The 7,644-nt window shown below is 47.0% G+C and overlaps 1 pseudogene; it reads right to left on the bottom strand.

Moving 5' to 3' along the window:
• Positions 1-211: 211 nt before the first annotated feature.
• Positions 212-2,730, bottom strand: LOC127210529 (PRAME family member 8-like; annotated as a pseudogene).
• Between the last annotated feature and the right edge of the window lie 4,914 nt (positions 2,731-7,644).

Below are 7,644 nucleotides of genomic sequence, written 5' to 3' on the forward strand. Positions count from 1 at the left end.
ATAGATTTGGGGGGACCATTTGTCAATACTGCAGCCCTGACATTATTGGTAAGAGCATATGTAAACACTTCTCAGGCATAGGAACAAGGTCAAAAATCGTTCTCAGCGAGCAATGCTTGACACTTCCACAAGTTGTCTCAAGGACCCTCCTCCTAGAGTCTGTCCCAAGCCTTCCATTTCTTCAGATCCAGAAGTCATGTTACCCTACTTACTAAAAGCAAGGACAGAGTCTGAACTCTAGGTCATAGACACAGCGCTGACCGCATGTTTTGCAGATGTATGCAGCAAAGGAAATGCTCTGGGGCTGCCTTATGGTCCAGAGTGTATCCATGAGCACAGAACAAAATAGGGCAAATCCCTCTATGGAGACATTACCCATTTCATCGTAGCACTCCAGAGGGGCCGGGTATTGCTCCTCATTCATCTTGCTCAAGTTGGCTGAGTGCTGTAAAAGGTCCATCAGGATGGGCACGGAGAAGTCATTGTCATAGAAACTGACCTTGGTGAGCTGGCAGCACTGGCTGAGGGCAGGAATGAGGGCAGTGAGTTGAGGGTCCGTCATCCTACAACCCTTCAAGTCCAGGGACTGCAAAGTGTCTGCCACCTTTTTAAGGAAAACTCCAAAAGGTACAACATCCAAAGCCAGTAAGACCACACCACGCATGTCCAGATGTCTTAGCTGAAAGAGTTTCTGACACAGTGAGAGGCCATCCAAGTCTGACTGTGAGATTTGGTGGTCAGTGATGGAGAGGGTCTCCAAGGGCGTCATCAGGCACCTAGGGACAGACAGGCTGTTAGTTGTGGCAAATGAGGTTGGAGAGTGTGGGGTGGGATTTACCCAGAGGTGGAAGGAATCAGGTGCCCCACGGGTCAGTTTGACCAAATGATCAAGGATGTTATTATCTAAGATGCTTCCTTTGGAATCTGCTCAGTCAAGTCAACCCCACAATTCATCTCCCGGCCTCACTCTCAAGCAGACAACCAGGTCAGCTCATAAGCCCAGAAAACACACAGGAGAAGTTCCAACTGATGAGAGTTCTGACAGGATCCAGGGATCCAGGGCTCAATGAAATCTGGGTTCCATCATAGCCTCTGTGCAGTCACTTTTTGATTGGTTGGGCATGATTCTAAGAATCACAACCCATCCTTAGCACATCTGACGTACCCTCTATCCCACCCAAGCCCTCCCCTTTCATGAGTGGGCATTTGAGACCGTGACTCGCTACACATGGAAACAGGAGTAACTTTTATAGTCGCCTGAGTCTTCATATTAGTTTCCAGTGACTGGCAGGCACCATGCACCACTAATCCTTAAAGTAAAAGGGAGAGGCTTGCTCCGGTCGCTGACCCAGCTCCCTATCCTTGCTTACCTGAGGAGCTGATACATGTGGCCTCTGAGAAAGCACATGTCACTCATGGAGAGATGCTGGAGACAGTTGAATCTGGAGAACTGAGAGACGAACTTGTAAATACATTCCCCTTTGCTGTCTCTTGTCCTGTTGCCAAACTTGATGGAGTTCCTGTAGGTGGTTGCCAGAGAGAGCCTGCGAAGATTTCTCATCTGGCCTAAGCAGGGGGCAAGCTGCGCCAGCTTTAACACATTCCAACTGACCATGTTCAATTCCAGTTCCTCGACGTGCTCTGCCTGGAAAACACTGAAGATCTCGATGATGCCAAGGACAGGCAGACACCAGATCTTCATCTTCCTACAGCAGAGCAGGAGGAAGCCCTTTCTCTCCTGAGCCCACTGCAAGAGGCACTCTTGCTGTTCATTCAGGTGAAACCTGAGCCAAAGGTCTGCCATTACCTTCAGACGCCTCCTCTGCGCATGTCGGTGAGAGACCTTCGCTACTTCCTTCGTCTCATCCAGGCTCTCTGCTGAGCAGCCACCATCCTCTGCCCCAGCCCAGATGCTCCAGAAGTCATGGTGCTCCTTCCTCAGGTTCAGAACCTGAAGTTTTCCCCTCCTGTGGGTAAAGCATGTGAAATGTCAGCTACATGACCAGACCCAACGCTGAGGCAGCCTTTACTACACACTTCTAAACTCTGCTCTTCCGCCTGCCCAGGTGTGTGTTTTTCAGCCCTGAGTGTCTAGCCTACACTCACGCATGCTATGGAAGCTTTCCCTGAGCGCCATGTGCAGACCTGACTACGTCCTTTTCCTAACTTGCTCTCTGTTTTTCCTTAGTCCTGTATTTAGTGGTCATGGGAACACCAGGGCGGCTCACTCCACTGGGCGGCTGCGGCTGCTCTAAGGTCCAGTCCACAGTCAATGTCCTTAGTACAAGCCAAGACTGGCTGTCAAGGCCTCTGCATCCTGCCTGATGATCCCGCCGGAAGCCTCCCATGCACGGGTGAAGAAGCCATTCTCCTCGACCCCACAGGCTCTTCCCTGTAACGCCAACGAGCTCCATCCTTCAGTTCTGGCTTACTGCTTACCTGGGCTGAAACTTTCTTTCTTTCAGCCGCATGTCTACTCCTGCCAGCACAGCCTGGAAGGTTTCCAAGTCAGGGGTCGTCATCAATGCCCCCACAGGGGAGACAGGGGAAAGGCCAGGCTGCCACCATTGCTGTCGTGATCTTAGTGTGTCTGCCAGTGAAGGCCTCCTTGAAGAGTGCTGGGAAGAGCTCCACAGGCAGGTTCTCCACATCGGAAATCGCCAAGGCCTCATCTCTGAGCAGAGCCTGCCTTGCCAGCGTCAGGAGTGTGGGTGGGATCTGAACACCCATCCTGCAAGGTCTTCTGTCAGAAGGTGCCTGGGGAAGTATTCAGGTAAGAATACATTGTCCCCCCACATGGTGGCGCAGGCCTGTAATCCCAGCTATTAAGAAGACAGAGGCAGGCAGATCTCTGTGAGTTCAAGGCTAGGCTGGTCTACAAGTGAGTTCAGGATAGCCAAGGCTACACAGAGAAATCCTGTCTCAAAAGGCAAAACAAAAATTATATATATATGTGTGTGTGTGTGTATGTATATACATACATATACATGTGTACACACACACACATATGTATATAGTCAAGATAAAGTGGAAAACTTTCTCACAGCCGGGCGGTGGTGGCACATGCCTTTAATCCCAGCACTTTGGAGGCAGAGGCAGATGGATGGCTGTGAGTTCGAGGTCAGCCTGGTCTACAAAAGCGAGTCCAGGACAGCCAAGGCTACACAGAGAAACCCTGTCTCAAAATTTAAAAAAAAATTAAAAAAATAAAATTAAAAAGACAGCAGAAGCTTCCCGGGTCACAGAAGCAGACCATATCCAAAAAGTAAAGCTATTTTAAAAGATGTAAGTCGAAGCCTAAGTCGAGATATTTGAGTAACTCACAACTGCAATCACACTGATTTGAGTCTGAAGCAGGGGAGCCACCAGGAGAGCAAAGCCTTGTGGTCTACAGGTCTACAGTGGGAGCCCTCGTCTCACAAAAGCCAACAAAAGCGATCACGGGGATGAAGTACACACAGTGTGAGGGAGCACGCTAGCAAGCTCACACCCAGGAAGCCAGCTGAGTCAGGAGCATCTTGACTTCCAGGCCACCCAGAGCCACATGGCCAGTTCTAGGAGACCATGACCAACAGAGGAAGCCCCATGTCAAACCATCACAACTGCAGTGAAGCCAACCTGCCACCTCAGAAAGACACTGGAGACCAAGGTAAAAGTTCATGTGCAACTAAGCCCAGTGTCTTCAACGTGTTCATCTGAAGAAACAGAAATCACAATTTCTGGTCCCATCTTGAGGTCTAAAGGTCTCTACATCAGACTGTATGACCCAAGGAAAAATAGTTACTTACCAGGCCTGAGCACCGCCGCTAGGTCTCTGGATCTCAGCAGAACCAGGCAATTCTTCCAGGTTTCCAAGTTTCTGTTTCCCTGGCTTTTATATGCCTTTCTGCCTACCCTCCCTACTGCAGCCACACTTTCCATCGACAAGCTGGAATTTGATTGGGCAGTTTAATCTCCACCCTTTTAATTCTATGTGGAACATTCCATCATTTCATTGGTTGAATAAGAACTCCTAGAGAGAATTTCCTCCAGTCCACCTCCCCAAAAGGTCTTGAGTAAATATAAACATTCCTCTCATTAATTAGCTTACAAGACACTGCGTTTGTTGATTTGTTCTGTCACAGATCTCTGTGAGTTCAAGACCAGCATGGTCTACAGGACAGCTAGAGCTACACAGAAAAAAATCTGTCTCAAAAAAAAAAACAAAACAAAACAAAACAAAACAAAAAAACCAAACAAACAAAAACAAAAAAAACCAATGAGGTTGGGCATGGTGGCACTCAGGAGGTAGAGGTTGGCTGATCACTGTGAGTTCAAGACCAGCCTGGTCTACAAAGTAAGTCCAAGACATCCAAGGCTACACAGAGAAGCTCTGTCTCCGAAAAACAAACAAAAACCCGGACAGGTCAGGAAGATCAGCTCAAGGTCACCTTCAGCCATCTTGTAAACTGAAGTACAGCCTGAGTTATGCCAGACCTGCTTCCAAAATGGAGGAAAACAAAACAGAATAAAGGAGGCTCTGAGGGCGACACTGCCCTTGGCTCCCTGGAAAACAGAGAGTGCTCCAGGAAGAGTCAGCCCAGCATACTTGCTCAAGGAGATGCAATCTAGAGTGGGCCCTGAGCTGGAGGCGTGGCCTCAGCAGGAAAGAGCACCTGCTAATCTTCCATTCACAGCACCTGCATGGTGGCTGGAAATGATCTGCAAGTCCAGTGCCCGGAGATTGCCTGCTTCTGACCCAGGCAAAACACCTAGAATAAACCTTAAAAAAAAAAAAAATATGGCATCTGTACCAGGAATAGTGGTGCACACCTTTAGTTCCTGCATTCAGGAGGCAGAGGCAGGCAGGTTTCAGTGAGTTCAGTGCCAGCCTGATCTAAGTAGCTAATTCCAAACCAGTCAAACATATGCAGTGAGGAGCTGTTTTAAAATTAAGCCAGAGCTGTTCTACAATTAAAGAAAGGTGTGGTGGCTCACTCCTTTAATTTCAGCCTTGAGGAAGCACAGGCATGCAGGCAGATCTCTGAGTTGAGGCCAGGCTGGTTCCAGGACAGGTTCCCTGTTTGGGAAACAAACAAACAAACAAACAAACAAACAAACGGCTGATTTATCTGGGTATGCTGGCACACACCTTTTATCCCATCACTAGATAAATCTCTGACTTTGACAACAGCCTGGTCTATAGTGTAAGTTCCAGGCAGCCAGGAATACCCAGAGAAACCCTGTCTGGATTTTTTTTTCTAGACAAGGTTTCTCTCCTTTAATTGAGCCCTGGCTGTTCTGAACTCACTTTGTAGATTAGGCTGGCCATAGAGATCTGCCTGTTTCTGCCTCCCTGAATGCTGGGATTACAGGTGTGCGCCACCATGCCAGGCTTAAAAAAAAAAAAAAAAAACCTGTGTAAAGAAAAAGTTAAAAAGAAGCTTATTAGCCAAGGAGCCTGACTTCAATAATGTGACCCACTGTGCACAAACAGAGAAACTGCTTCTGGTTCTAGTCCTCCACCTCCTCATGTACTCTCTGCTGACAGCATAGTGTCGCAAGTCGAGGACAGGAAGAGCCTCAAGGAGACAAGCATTGAGATTTTACAGGTGCCTTATTAGTCACCCACTCATCACACGTCACTCAGATGTCCCAATACCTCTCCTAGTCTGCTGAGTCCAGCTGTAGCCTGGTCAATGGCTTCACAGGTGAGGCTCATGACCTGTCCCCATGTGCTGAGGGGTCCACAGGAGGCTTCCTTCTCTAGGTCTGGGCCCCGATCTGGTCTGGTCTGGTCTGGTCTGGTCTTCGACTGATCTTTGGACTTGGGGACATGCGTCCAACTTGATGAGCACAGTGGTGTGGTCTTAGTTGCTAACCATCACGGCCAGCCTGACGTGGTCTTGTACTCGGCTTATGTACCCTATCTATGTTGGGGGGAGTTGTACCCCCTCTTAACCAATCAGGTATTGGCTTTCATCACTCATCTTACATCATGCTTATCGTTATGTTCAGCTGGACAACTTACGCATTCCTTATCATAGCAAGCACACTGTTTCCCATTTCACTACCAACATATGTCCTTTTCCTATACTTTCTCCTCTTTGTTTCACATGCTCCCTGCACTCCATCCCCTGGGCCCTGAGTCAGCTAAGGCTGGGTGGGAGGTTCACCAGGCCTTGCAGGACAAGGATTAACAATTGCAAGTTTCCTCATTCTTGGTCGGAGAGAAAGGGATTCTTCCATGTAACTCTCTCCAGGTTACATAAGCATTAAGTTGGAATATGCATTCTTTAACTTTGTAATATCCTCGCAGCAGAAGATTGTAAGGTTTTACAAGCCTAAGGGCTATGGGGAGCTGGAACTGTTCTAGTATACCTGTCCCCTTCCACTAAGGCAAAGGAAGTGTCAGGCGCATGCATCCACAGGGAAAAATATAAACCATATTGAAAATGAGATCCTTTATCTATAAATATTGCTAATTAGGAAGAGATACATGCTCCAGCTTGGATAAATGGCATTCTATATAGTGAGCGCTGAGAGTTGAGAGGTCCACGAAAGAAGAGGTGGTGACTTGGTTCCCCCAGAAGAGCCTCATCCTGAGGGCCCTTCAAATGGCACTTTGCATGTTTAGAGGCACAAAATATACAAGCAACTAGAGTCACAGCATCTATTTCTACATACGCTAGTGAATATATCATTAAGTCCACTACATTGTTTAATAAAGCACTTACAGAAGAAACTTCGAGCAACATGTGTGGTACCCAGGTCGCATTCACATCCTGAGTCGCGGCCTCTTGATCTCCTCTTTGAGATTTTTTTACTCAAGGAACCCTTCCCATACTTTCTGCAAATAATCAGAGAAAAAAAAAAACTTTAAAAAAATAACACAAATATAATAAAATAAATGAAACAAACAAACAAACAAACCCCCAAAGCACTTCTTTCAACCAATGCCGCCATGAATATATTGGTGTACATACAAAATTGGATCTAGCCGGTCTACCTTAGGGTATCCCAAATGGGGCATTTGGTAATTTTCTGATTCCAATCCTTATGTATATAAGCGTTGCATTCTAACGGTGCTACAAGACTATGTAAATCTTCATTTGCCGCTCTGAGGATGGAGTCCTGAGCGAGGACGGTAATGATGGACGTCCTGTAGTTGATGTTCCCTATGTGTGGCTATGCGCAGGATTTTCCGTGTCCTCTGGATAAAGTTTGTACAGCGATCGTCTTCTAATTCAAAGTCAAACGTGCTATCTGATGTGAAGTAGTGTTTTTGTTCCATAGCTAATGTTGTCATTATGGTTATATTACTAGCAATGGCTTGGGAGCAGTTGCCCAAAATATAGCAACCTTGTTTAGTGATATTAAAGTCGATGGAGGTTGTGTAGAAATATTTCTCCTTTAGGTAACTGCACTGAATCATGGTTTGTGGTCTAGAGGTGCAGACGAGGAAGTTGTAGTTACCCAAGTCCAAAACTATGTCAGCAGACCATGATTCGGCCAATGTGGTGTGTGTTAACCTCATGTCAAGGATGTGTGGCTACAGATAGGTGTCAAATCCAAGTTTAAGAGTCTGATCCACTGAGATATATGGATGGGAGTTAGTGGTGTCTATATCTGTCCACAAGAAGCGATCATAGGTTATATATTCAA

Source organism: Acomys russatus, chromosome 28 (assembly GCF_903995435.1).
Source record: "Acomys russatus chromosome 28, mAcoRus1.1, whole genome shotgun sequence".
Classification (NCBI taxonomy): Eukaryota; Metazoa; Chordata; class Mammalia; order Rodentia; family Muridae; genus Acomys; species Acomys russatus.